At 45.9% G+C, this 14,342-nt stretch overlaps 1 pseudogene; it reads left to right on the forward strand.

The window, feature by feature from the left end:
- LOC110972845 (NACHT, LRR and PYD domains-containing protein 14-like) overlaps positions 1 to 14,342 on the forward strand; it is a 56,982-nt pseudogene that overhangs the window by 28,231 nt on the left and 14,409 nt on the right.

A 14,342-nucleotide genomic window follows, 5' to 3' on the forward strand; every position in this document is an offset into this window, starting at 1 on the left:
TAGACTCTTGGTGTTCCTCTTCTCTCTCTTCCTACGAACACACCTTCCTCCCCTCCTTCTTCGACCAACAGTCGTCCATTTTCCACCGGCACCCTGTAGGTCGACAACACCGATGGCGGTCGTTGTTAACCCGGGCCTCGACCGATCTGGTATGGAAGTCATACATTTGATTCGCATGTTTGATTTGGCCAAAGTTGTACGTCGGATGCCCTTCCTGACACAACCCTTTGCATTTATCTGGGCTTGGGACCGGCACAATAAGACACTGGCTTGTGTCCCCTTGTGGCTACATTAAAACATTAAAAGAATATTTAATCGAAATAAAAGGCATAGTGTACAGTGCTGGCCACTGATTGGATCAGCGACCGTAGCATCAGTTTGCTCTGTCCTGTGTATCGCACATAGACTATTAACTTTATTTATTATAATTCATTATGCAGTCTGTGCTATAGCAGCATTCAGTATCTCACCTTGTCCATTTCACACAGACGTCTGATTGCTGCATAGTGTTGCTCTGCTGTGATGTGTGTGGAGAGGGTTTACAAAGCCTAAAAATATGTATCAAAAAGAAAAGCACTCAGAGAACGCAGTACTCTGCCAAGACTGTCCATTCCCTGACCTTGTGCTGAACACAGGTGTGTGTTCTCCATGTGTATGTTATGGACAGATACTGAATCGCCTGACCTAAATATGTAGTGGGAATTGATCTGTGGATCCAGACTATAAGCCACATCACTGCCAGAATTTAATCACTTGGTCCTTGTGTCATTTCTGACCTTCCCTGAACATTTTATCCAAATCTGTTGGTCCGTTTTTGAGTAATGTTGCTAACAGACAGATTCACAGACAAACGTACGTCGTCACATAACTCTGCCGCATTCCTTGGCGGAGTAATAATTAAATAAATATTGTAGCATTGTGATTTTGTATGATTATGTTCATTTACATTTACTTTATTTTCTTTACCATTTTGATATCAAAGTAGTTTAAATCAATCCACTGGACTTTCTTAAAGTCCAGTGGATTGATTTAAACTACTTTGATAACCGTGACCTGGATAAATGAGGACCTACACAGACATCTTTACCATTTTGATGTGTTTTTATGTTGTGCCTTGGATCAAACTTTGTTGATTATTTGGTCAGATTGTCACAGTTCCGTTCCTCTGCCCTGTCTGTCTAGTTGTCTGTCTGTCTAGTTGTCTCCCATCCGCTTCTCTACCCTGTCTTTCCCCTGCAGCTCGGTGCCTGAGTGGAGTCTAGCTTCTCCAGCTGACTCCACTCAGGCAATCAACTATCTCCATGGCTCCCGGGCAGCTGACAATCATCATGCTAACGACTCACCTCGACAATAAGTACCGGCTCAGCCTTCCACTCCCTGCCAGAGTATTGAACCTGAAACCACGCAGTTCGGTTTGCTCTCTTGCCTTTGACGTTTTCTGTTTGAGTTCCTGCTTAATTCTGACCTTGTTTTTCTCCTGCCTTCACGCAGCCAGCTGTCCGGGAACCCCACTCCTGCCTGGTCCCCCACTCTTGCCTGGAACCCCCACTCCTGCCTGGAACCCCTACTCCTGCCTGGATTCCCCACTCCTGCCTGGATTCCCCACTCTTGCCTGGACCCCCACTCCTACCTGGATCCCCCACTCCTGCCTGGACCCCCACTCCTGCCTGGACCCCCACTCCTGCCTGGACCCCCACTCCTGCCTTGACCCCCACTCCTGCCTGGACCCCCACTCTTGCCTGGACCCCCACTCCTGCCCGGAACCCCCCGCTCCTACACCCTGGCTTTCCCCATCCGCCATTATTCATCCCCTCCAATAAATCATTCTACATCTCCTCAGGTCTTGGATGTGTGGCTCTCTGCTCGGGTCCACCAGCTCAGATTCGTGACAGAATACTCTGGCCAAACATGGACCCGGAGAACTCACCGCCAAGGCCGGACCCGCCCACGCCATTCGACATCAGGCAACTTCACCAAACCTTCCGTCTGCTTACAACCGATTATCAGAAGATGTACTCCCAACTCGCCGTCTTAGCCAGCCAGATCTCCCAGGAAGCCCCCGACCCGACCCGGATACTTCAATACAGCCAAGCCTTACAGGATGCTGCCGCCACAAAGGCACAATTAAACCACTTCGTCACCCTGCTCAACCAAGTTTTCTCGTCCCCAGCCCAGCCCGAGCCATTTTCCCTTCCACCTGTGCCACCAGCCCCGGACCCTGCCGACACCCAGTCCCTAACCCAAGACACGCCCTTAGACTTCTTCTCCTCCTGCGAGGAGCACAGCATTTTTTTCAACGTGCTATACGAGTTGTGGGAGAAGTGGAGGGAAGACCCCCAAGACTCAAGCATAATCCTGGGCCGGAAACTAGCAGGCCAGCGACCCGGATTAGCCGACCACTTACCTGCTTACATGCATGAATTCTTGAGTGCTCCTCTGAGTGACCCGCCTGCTGACTCCCCTAGCAGCCAACCGGGCCCTGGCTCTCTGCCGCCCATGGAACCACCTGTCAAGCGGCCTGGCCGTCAAAGACGCAAAGCCAGGAGGCACCATGACCCCCCGGCTCCCGCTCCGGCCCCGGAGGAGTTCCCGGCTCCGCCTCCAGTCCCCGCGGTGGTCGACGCTCCGCCTCCAGTCCCCGCGGAGGTCGACGACGCTCCGCCTCCAGTCCCCGCGGAGGTCGACGACGCTCCGCCTCCAGTCCCCGCGGAGGTCGACGACGCTCCGCCTCCAGTCCCCGCGGAGGTCGACGACGCTCCGCCTCCAGTCCCCGGGACCTCAGCGGCCTTAGAAGGGCATAAGGCCTTCCCTGAGCCCCTTAGGAGGCTCTGCGCCTTCCCTCCAGCTCCGCCCCCGGAGGGGCCCCTGGATCCTGCGCCGCCCCCGGAGGGGCCCCTGGATCCTGCGCCGCCCCCGGAGGGGCCCCTGGATCCTGCGCCGCCCCCGCTCCCTGAGGAGGCCGTCGACGCCCCGCCTCCGCTCCCTGAGGAGGCCGTCGACGCCCCGCCTCCGCTCCCTGAGGAGGCCGTCGACGACTTCCTGTTTGGCCTCGGAGAGATGTAGACGCACGTCTGAGCTTCTCGTCAGCACCTATATAATTTTTTTCAGCAGAACAATTTTATTTTTCATATAGTGCAACAGCAGTGTACACCGACATCAGGGATTTCCATATTGAGTGCTTTTTGTGGTTTATATTGGGCTGTCACGCATTAGAACAACCATGCCGTCGGACACGAAGAAGAATGCTAATGCTAAAGCTAAAGCTACAGAACATGGAGAAAGTTCAGAGCAATCTGCCATACTCCATGCTATTGCAGATCTAAGGACTGAACTCTTGGCAAAGATCAACGAGAGATCGCGGATGCAAACAGATGAGATGTCAAAGCAGATAAGTGCATTGCGGGACGAACTGATTGCATCTATCGATCAAGCCAATGCTAAAGCTAACCTCTTGGACGAGCGCACCTCGAGTTTAGAGGAAGCGGCGAACACACACTCGGACAAGATCGCAGACCTGGAGCAACAAGTTGCAGAAATGAAAAAGGAAATCTCGAGTTTATCCTACAAAACTGAGGACCTTGAGGCGAGATCACGGAGGTGTAATCTACGTATTTTGGGGGTTAAAGAAGGCCGTGAGACTGGGTCTAAACCGAGTACATTTATTGCGGAGCTCCTCCGCAATGCCTTGAAGTTGGATTTTCTGCCCATGATTGACAGAGCACACCGCACCTTACAGCAGCCCCCAGCAGAAGGTCAGCCACCGAGGGCGTTTGTAGTTAAGTGTCACTACTTCCAGGAAAAAGAAGCAATACTACGAGGGGCCATTTCAACGCGGAAACCAATGTCTGTCGATGGAGACCGCATCGGCGTGTTCCCCGACTACACACAAGCCGTAGCCCGACGCAGAGCTGCTTTTGGCCCAGCGAAAAAACTTTTGCGGGAGTGCGGAGGAGTGAAATACGGACTCTTATACCCCGCAAGACTGAGAATTACAACTGCAGATGGCATCCAGAGATTCTTCACTGACCCAGATAAGGCAACAACTTTCGTGAAAGAACTGGCTGCACAGTAAGACCTGCACATGCTGAGATTCAATGGAGAGTTTACTACAGGACTGTTTATGCAGGTCTACAGAATATAAATAAGCTCTACATACCTCACATTTGTTCTAAACCTATGTAAGGTTCTTCTAATGTTACGTTTCTAATAATTTAACTTTATTCTATACTTTGCTTTTACCATTAATGCATTGCTTTTATTTTCTGAAGACATGGAGTATAGACGTGCATATACAAATATCAGTCTATACGTATATGCTTTTATATTATTTCTAATTTACCTCCTTGACATTTACAAAATGTTTCAGTTATAATTTTAAATTGGAAACGTAGCCATTTAATTTGTTTAAGAGTATTGTTTTGTATTTAATTTAAATATATTCAAATAATATTATTTCTATACATTTAATCTACTTTTTTTTTTTTTTTTTTTTTTTTTTTTTTTTTTTTACATTTCTTAACTTACATTCTTGTTGCATCTCCGATTATTTTCCTTTTGTATACACATTTGTGCACATTGCTGGATTCAGATGTGTTTTAGTTCTGCTGATGTTTAAAGTTTTTGTTCTTTAATTTTACATAGGTGTTTGATAGGGGGGTCTCAGCCACACTAGGTAAGTGCTAACGGTTTCTTAGATGCTTAATGGTGGCTTGGGAGGTAGGGGGGGTGCAGTCTCTCGTTTGGGGAGAGACCGGCAAAAGGGAGTTATGTTTAAGTTTAATGTTTACATTTCGAACTCTGTTTTTCTCTCTTTCTTGTACTTTTATTCTTCTCTTTCCCCCTCATCTTCCTATTTTCCAGAGAGGAAACTGCTGAACTATGCTTATCTATTCATTTCTCATCAGTTTATAGAAAACTATGGGCCCTCCTGGTGGAACGAATAAACCAGTAACCAAAATCATCAGCTGGAATGTGAGGGGACTCAACCATCCAGTAAAGAGGAGCAAGGTGTTCTCCCATTTGAATAAACTTAAAGCAGAGGTAACGTTTTTACAGGAGACTCACCTTCGCACCAAGGATATTTCAAAATTAAAGCAAAATCACATTTCACAGATTTTCCACTCTGAATTGAACTCAAAGTATCGAGGCACAGCTATTTTAATAGGCAGGAATGTGCAATTCACTCATGATAGAGTAATGGGCGATAAAAATGGGAGGTACATAATTGTTCAGGGTAAGCTTTATAACACGCCAGTGGTGCTTGTCAGTGTGTATGCTCCCAATTGGGATGACTCAAACTTTTTTAGAGATTTATTTTGTAGAATTCCCAATCTGGGCACGCACCATTTAATTTTGGGAGGAGACTTAAATACGACTCTTGCAACATTGGATCGATCCAAAACAACAACAAGTCCTCTATCCAAATCTGCGACTATTATAAATACATTTTGTCAGGCTACAGGCGTTTTCGACCCGTGGAGATTTAAAAATCCCACTTCCAGGACTTATTCCTTTCACTCTGCAGTGCACCAAACCTACACAAGAATTGACTATTTTTTGTTAGGTCAAGAGTTGCTTGCACTGACAAAAACATGTACTTATGAAAGTATAGTAATCTCCGATCATTCCCCCGTTATCCTTGAGCTTTATCTTCAAAATAAAACCACACCTCAATGTAACTGGAGGCTTAATCCCTCTCTGCTCTCAGATGAAGAGTTCGTCAAATTTATTGCAACACAAATCGATTTCTTCTTGGAAACTAACAATATACCCGGCACAAACATTTTAACTCTGTGGGAAACTCTTAAAGTGTATATACGAGGTCATATAATTGAATACACAACCCGAACAAATAGAGACAAACTGAAGAAATTTAGAGAGTTGACCGACCAAATTCGAGCAGTTGATGAACAACATTCCGCCTCACCCACAGTTAATCTTTGTAAAGAAAGAATAGCGTTGCAGACAGAATTCGATCTTCTTGCCTCAAATGAAGCTAGTGAAAAATTCTTGAAATCTCGTCACAATTATTATGAACATGGAGAGCGGGCAGGTAGATTGCTGTCACACCAGCTACGACAACATTCGGCTGCAAATTTTATAGCTGAAATTCAAACGCAAAATGGTGAAAGGAAGTTTTATCCGAACGATATTAATGATCAATTTAAATTATTTTATTCTTCCCTTTATACCTCAAATTTGACAGGTCGTTGTGATTTCATAGATAATTTACAGTTCCCTACGATATCTGAGGAGGAGAGGAAGTGTATAGAGAAACCAATGACCGAAATTGAAATCAGAAATGCTATAAAATCTATGAAAAACAGAAAGACGCCTGGCCCAGATGGATACCCAATCGAGTTTTACAAGATCTTTGCTGGAAAATTGATACCATTGTTAGCTAATGTTTACGAAAATGCCCTTAAAAATGAAAAACTTCCCCAATCAATGACCCAGGCCACTATTTCGGTGCTCCCTAAGAAAGGTAAAGATCCCTTAAAATGTGAATCCTATCGCCCAATAAGTTTACTTAATTGCGATTACAAAATACTCACAAAAATCCTATCAATGAGATTAGAACTAGTTGTACCAACTGTTGTTAACCGAGACCAGACAGGTTTTATAAAGGGAAGGCAACCTTTTCATAACCTCCGACGTCTTTTCAATATAATTTACTCTGGACACTCATCTACCACGCCTGAGGTCGTGATCTCGTTGGACGCACATAAGGCTTTTGACTCAATTAAATATGAGCACCTTTTTCGGACATTAGGTAAATTTGGATTCGGCGCAACTTTCGTATCATGGATCCAAACGCTATATTCATTACCTCAAGCAAGAATTAGGACAAATAACATTAATTCCTCTTATTTTGCCCTTCAAAGAGGCGTGAGGCAGGGCTGTTCTCTATCACCCCTTCTCTTTGATTTGGCCATTGAGCCACTCGCCATAGCATTACGTGCCTCAGACAGCATACATGGAATTTCGAGGGGTGGTATGACCCACAAAGTCTCACTTTATGCGGACGACTTGCTGTTGTTCATTTCACTCCCCGAGATCTCAATTCCAAATAGTCTCGAGATAATTACTCAATTTGGCAGGTCATCAGGCTATAAAATTAATGTCTCCAAAAGTATATTATTCCCGATTAATGAATTGGCCAAAAATTGCTCCTATGATAGATATCAATTTAAAATAACACCAGATCCAATGCCTTATCTCGGTATCCATGTTACACATAACTATAAAGACCTCTTCTCAGCTAACTTTGGATTATTATTGAGTCAAATCAAAGAAGATTTAAAACGATGGTCCTCTTTGCCCCTCACGCTAGCAGGACGCATTAATTCAATAAAGATGATAATTCTACCAAAAATGTTGTATCTTTTCCAAGTTATCCCGATCTTTCTGCCCAAATCATTCTTTAAAGAACTTAATAAACATATTACTACTTTCATTTGGAATAAAACTGTACCTCGTGTACGTAGAGCAGTACTTGAGAGACGGAAGGAAGAGGGCGGGCTCGGCCTACCAAATTTCCTTAATTATTACTGGGCAGCAAATATTTACAAATTGAATATCTGGTTTAATACAAATGGAGACAGTCCGATCTGGTTTTTAATGGAACAACATGCATGTCCATCTGCATCCTTGTCTTCACTGATCTGTGCTCCCCTACCACTGGCTATGAGTACATACACTAAAAATGTGGTTGTTCAGGCAAGCCTCCGAATCTGGCACCAATTCCGCAAACACTTTAAAAGTACACATGCTTTAATGTCAATGCCACTGACTAAAAACGCCCTTTTTAAGCCTTCCCTCATAGACGCAGCATTTCTTACCTGGTCCAGAAAAGGCATAAAATCAATAGGAGATCTTTTCATCGAGGGCAACTTTGCCACTTTTGAATACCTATCCAAAAAATTTAATTTACCCAAAAATAATTTTTTTAGATACCTTCAAGTAAGGGACTTTGTTCGTACCCAATTTCCTTCATTTCCAGCTAAACCACACCCAAAAGTAACTGATGAAGCCCTAGACTCCAAACTCCAAAAAACCCGCGCTGTGTCACGATTGTACCAAATTCTCCAAGCCGCAAACTGCCCCTCACTTTCGCCTCTTAAAAACCAGTGGAAAGAAGACTTAGGATTAAATCTCACAGACGAGTTATGGCAAAGAGCTATTTGCAAAATATATACCTCTTCCATATGTATTAGACACAGATTAATACAATTCAAAGTGTTTAACCGTTTGCATTTATCCAGGGCGAAATTAGCAAAAATATATGCTGATGTTGATCCTAAATGTCAGCGTTGCCAGCAGTCTCCAGCTTCCCTGGCACATATGTTCTGGCTTTGCCCAAGCTTACATTTGTTTTGGACCGAAATTTTTAACACATACTCCCACATCTGTAAAACGAAAATTGACCCTGACCCGTTCTTGGCCATTTTTGGAGTGGCACGTAATAAAAACATTTCCAAAGCTCAAACGCAATTGTTAGCATTTTCCTCTTTGCTGGCTCGTCGACTAATTCTCACACAGTGGAAATCTAATGTACCCCCAAAACATTCACGATGGGTTACTGATGTGATGTCTTCTCTTCAAATTGAGAGAATTAGGTGCATAGTTCAGCAAGAAAGATTCAAAAAGGTATGGCAACCTTTCTTAGATTACTATAGCAGTGTTTTTGATGCAAACTCTTTGACTGAATAGTTCTCCTCTCTCTCTTACTCCTTACTTCTCTCTCTCTCTCTCTCTCTCTCTCTCTCTCTCTCTCTTTTTCTTCCTTTTCTCCTCTCTTCAGGTTGCAGCCTGACTGTCCTTTTAATTCCTTTAATCTTTCTATTTCACTGTTTCCTATTTTATGTGTGTTTTTTTTTTTTTTTTTTTTTTTGCTGTTATATAAGTCAATCTCAGGTTACAATGTCTTGTTTGGATTCTGCTATGCCAGGCGTGATATCTGTTGTCGAAAATGTGCAACATTTGCCAAATTGTGCGTGCACTGGCACATTGTGTAATAATAACCTGTATGTTTGTTATAAAGAAAAATCAATAAAAACATTTTGAAATAAGAGGAGGCCGTCGACGCCCCGCCTCCGCTCCCTGGAGCCTCGGCAGCGTTGGAGGGGCCTAGGGTCTCCCCCAAGTCCATGAAAAGGCCTTGCGCCTCCCATCCGGCTCCGCCCCCGGAGGACCCACCGGACCCGGCTCCGCCCCCGGAGGACCCACCGGACCCGGCTCCGCCCCCGGAGGACCCACCGGACCCGGCTCCGCCCTCGGCTCAGCCTCCAACCCAGTTGTTTGTCCGTCCCACTGGAACGGACCCTCCGCCCACCGGAACGGACCCTCAGGCCCACTCATCCCCAGCCAGTCCGACCTACGGTCCGCCCGCCGGAACGGATCCTCCGCCCACCGGAACGGACCCTCAGGCCCACTCATCCCCAGCCAGTCCGACCTACGGTCCGCCCGCCGGAGCGGAACCTCCGCCTACCGGAACGGACTCACCGGCCCACTCATCCCCAGCCAGTCCAGCCTACGGTCCGTCCTCCGGAGCGGACCCTCCACCCTGTCCATTCCCCGTCCAGCCCAGTCCTGCTCTCAGTTCGGTTCAGTCCTGTCCAGTCCAGTCCAGTCCTGCTCTCAGTTCGGTTCAGTCCTGTCCAGTCCAGTCCTGCTCTCAGTTCGGTTCAGTCCTGTCCAGTTCAGTCCTGCTCTCAGTTCAGTTCAGTCCTGTCCAGTTCAGTCCTGCTCTCAGTTCGGTTCAGTCCTGTCCAGTTCAGTCCTGCTCTCAGTTCGGTTCAGTCCTGCTCGCAGTTCGGTTCAGTCCTGTCCAGTCCAGTCCTGCTCTCAGTTCGGTTCAGTCCTGCTCTCAGTTCAGTTCAGTCCTGTCCAGTCCTGCCCTCAGTTCAGTCCTGTCCAGTCCCTAGCTCCGCTCAGTCCAGCCCGGCCCAGTCCTGTCCCTAGCTCCGCTCAGTCCAGCCCGGCCCAGTCCTGTCCCTAGCTCCGCTCAGTCTCAGCCCAGTCCAGTCCTGTCCTTCAGTCCAGTCCAGTCCAGTCCTGTCCTTCAGTCCAGTCCAGTCCAGTCCTGTCCTTCAGTCCAGTCCAGTCCAGTCCTGTCCTTCAGTCCAGTCCAGTCCTGTCCTTCAGTCCAGTCCAGTCCTGTCCTTCAGTCCAGTCCAGTCCTGTCCTTCAGTCCAGTCCAGTCCTTTCCTTCAGTCCAGTCCAGTCCAGTCCTTTCCTTCAGTCCAGTCCTTTCCTTCACTCCAGTCCTTTCCTTCACTCCAGTCCTTTCCTTCACTCCTGTCCTTTCCTTCACTCCAGTCCAGTCCTTTCCTGTCCTTCACTCCAGTCCAGTCCTTTCCTGTCCTTCACTCCAGTCCAGTCCTTTCCTGTCCTTCACTCCAGTCCAGTCCTTTCCTGTCCTTCAGTCCTGTCCTTCAGTCCTGTCCTTCAGCCCTGTCCTCAGTTCCGTTCAGTTCAGCCCAGTCTTAGTTCATTCCCTCTCCCGTTCTCCCTTCCTGTCTGTTCCCCTCGTTTTTTCTGCCCTTCCTGTCCTTTTGGTTCCTTCCGCTCTGTCTGGTCCCTGTGTCTGTCTGCTCCCTGGTTGCCCCAGTGGGCCCCTCTTTGGTTGGGTCCATGGGGCGCCGGGAGGCGCCCGTTGAGGGGGGGGTACTGTCATAGTTCCGTTCCTCTGCCCTGTCTGTCTAGTTGTCTGTCTGTCTAGTTGTCTCCCATCCGCTTCTCTACCCTGTCTTTCCCCTGCAGCTCGGTGCCTGAGTGGAGTCTAGCTTCTCCAGCTGACTCCACTCAGACAATCAACTATCTCCATGGCTCCCGGGCAGCTGACAATCATCATGCTAACGACTCACCTCTACAATAAGTACCGGCTCAGCCTTCCACTCCCTGCCACAGTATTGAACCTGAAACCATGCAGTTCGGTTTGCTCTCTTGCCTTTGACGTTTTCTGTTTGAGTTCCTGCTTAATTCTGACCTTGTTTTTCTCCTGCCTTCACGCAGCCAGCTGTCCGGGAACCCCACTCCTGCCTGGTCCCCCACTCTTGCCTGGAACCCCCACTCTTGCCTGGAACCCCTACTCCTGCCTGGATTCCCCACTCCTGCCTGGATTCCCCACTCCTGCCTGGATTCCCCACTCCTACCTGGATCCCCCACTCCTACCTGGATCCCCCACTCCTACCTGGATCCCCCACTCCTACCTGGATCCCCCACTCCTGCCTGGACCCCCACTCCTGCCTGGACCCCCACTCCTGCCTGGACCCCCACTCCTGCCTGGACCCCCACTCCTGCCTGGACCCCCACTCTTGCCTGGACCCCCACTCCTGCCCGGAACCCCCCGCTCCTACACCCTGGCTTTCCCCATCCGCCATTATTCATCCCCTCCAATAAATCATTCTACATCTCCTCAGGTCTTGGATGTGTGGCTCTCTGCTCGGGTCCACCAGCTCAGATTCGTGACACAGATATTTTATTGTTTTGTGTTTGCTTATTGCCCTGCTCGGTGTCCCAAATGTTGGTTCTGCACTTTTATTGCTTTTGGTACAGCTGATTTATTTGTGGTTCTCATAGTTTCTCTGATGCCTGTGAAGTGCAGGTGGAGAAAAAACATCCGTTGGCACGGACTTTCTTAATAAGTTTTTATTGAAAGAAAGAACAGCATCGATACAGACAGAAGTTGCGTGGAAGGAGCCGGCCGATTGATTCCTCGTCAAACAAAGACCAGCGGTCACTTTTATACCTTTTGGTAAAGGATAGAATTACAGCATCTGGTTCATATTTAAAGACCCCTACTCAAAGACAAAATCATCCTTGAATAGAACCCCTCAGCTCTACTATCCCAAAGGACCACATCCATCTTCTAGCTCGACAGGAGTGCCCCAGAATTAACATTGCATTTACATTTCTCAGAAAAGGTCATTTTGCAAAAATTGGTGACATACGTGAGCAGATACTACATGGTAACGCAGGGTAGCCGGTAAGAGCGCATCCGTGTTTGTTGTGCTGAGCGGTGAATAAAACCTGCAGAAAACTGCACTGTTATACTGGGATGTTTAGCATGGAAGACAGCATTAGATATGAGCATAAAACGCAAGATAATTGTGGTGTCAAGTTGGAGGACTAACCCGTTAAACAGGTCTACTGAAACAGAATTTGTTGATGTTCAGCATGATGAGACAGACTGATGGAATCGTCACTGTTTGGTTTAATGAAGCTAACCTCAAGAAAAGTCTCACTATTTCTCACTTACTTTGCTGTTTATGTGCTTGTCGCTGCAGAATCGACAAAGGAGTGTTTGAAACTTCCAGAAACAAAACCTGTGAGTACAAAGTCATCAATGAAACTAAATGCTCATGTGTTCACTTCATCACATTAATACTTATATAATAAATAATAGACTGTTCTTGGGCATCTGCACATGCTGAAAGAAACACATCTTAAATGACTTTCTGAAGGGCAATGAATTATTTCTGATTAATTTGATCTTATTAGTTACTAAATCATGCAGAGGCTCACACCAAGACATCATTTAACATGACACTTAACTACTTCAAAAAGAGGTTATTGGAAGTTTTACTGTTCAAATATAAGGAAGGTTAATTAAAATATATTCAAAATTGTTAAGGGTGATGTAAAAACATTTAATTGGCAGACAAAAAATGTTGTGTATCTGATGTGTTGTCTCCTCTGTTGTGATGATCAACTCCATATCTTATCATGATTTAACAGAGCTACATGATTTTCAAAAACGGAAGCACTCCAGATAAAACACCACAGCTGATCAAACTGTGATCCTGCAGTTGGAACAAACCTTTAGATGCATCTGTAAGAACCATGCATGTCATGACAGTCTGGAGTTTCCAGCGACTCCTAGAAATCTGAATTTTCTGTGATGAAATCATTAAAACCCGTGTCTTTGCAAAAAAGAAAACAGCCCTGTATTTAGCTTTTTTATGGATTTATTGTGGGTTTGCTGGAAATATGTCAGCACCTGCTTGGTCAAAAATATACAAAAAGAAATGCTAATAATGCTATTATTGTTCATTTTCACATCAATTAAGTGTTTTTAGTTTTGGTCCAAAAGCTTCTGGTTTATCTTTGACTCCTCTGGACAGAATAGGTTCAGTTCAACTACATTTGTTGTCTTTCTGACTCAGACTTGTTTCTTCATCAGTCCACAGGTTCTTGATGGTTTAAGTCAGGACTTTGAGGAGACCAGTCTAGAACCTTCATTCCAGAACCTTCATTCTATCCTGATGGAACCATTTCTTTACCACGTCTGTTGTCTGTTTGGACTCATTGTTTTGTTGAAACATCCAACTGTGTCCAAGATCAACCTTCTGCTGATGGTTTTAGGTTTTCATGAAGAATGTGGAGGTGATCCTCCTCCTTCATTATTCCATTTACTTTGTGTAAAGCTCCAGTTCCACCGAGCATGATGCTGCTACCACCATGCTTAGTGGTATGTTTGGTGTTGTTGGGATTAAAGGCCTCATCTTCTCTCCTCCAAACATATTTTTGCTCAGTTTTGTTCCATCTGACCCCAGAACTTTCCTTCAGAAGGCCTTTTCTTTGTCCATGTGATCAGCAACAGACTTGTGGAGCTTTAAAGTTCTGCTTGTAGAGGAAGAACTTCCTTCTTCGTGGATCCTCTAGAACCCTGTGAACACTGACAGCTGTGTTCCAGCAGCTTCTCATTCATTCAGACCTGCTTTCTGATGATTCTTGGTTGACTCTTGACCATCCTGACCAATGGTCTCTCAGCAGCAGGTGATAGTTTGTGTTTTCTTCCTGATGGTGGCAGTAACACAACTGGACCATGAACTTTATTCTGACAAACAGATGATTTAGGATCTGAAGCTGCTTTGAAATGGCTCCAAGTCACTATCCTGACTAGTTTAAGTAACACAACTTTCTACATCATCAGCACTGATAATTCTGTGCTCTATGCATATTTTTGATTGAAAAGATTTTTTCATTTTCACAGAAAACCTTTAATAAATCTGTGCAAGAACCAAAAATATGTTGTTTTTTGTGACAAAGATTCATGTGTTTCAATCATTCCACCATAGAAAAAGAATTCTAGGAATAATTGGAAACTCAAGACAGACAGGTCTTTACAAGTGTATGAAAACTTTTGTTTACAGCTATATGTGACTGGAATAACAGCATGAACAACTGTAGCACTGATGAGATCATAAGCGGCTCATTGTGTCGGCAGGTGAAGATGTAATGGGAACGTAAAGAAGAGTGGATGGATGTGGGGGTCAGGTGGGAGGGTGTGAGGTCATCTGGTGGACAGGTGGAGGATATTGGGGACAGATCAGGCC

Source organism: Acanthochromis polyacanthus, chromosome 17 (assembly GCF_021347895.1).
Source record: "Acanthochromis polyacanthus isolate Apoly-LR-REF ecotype Palm Island chromosome 17, KAUST_Apoly_ChrSc, whole genome shotgun sequence".
Taxonomy (NCBI): Eukaryota; Metazoa; Chordata; class Actinopteri; family Pomacentridae; genus Acanthochromis; species Acanthochromis polyacanthus.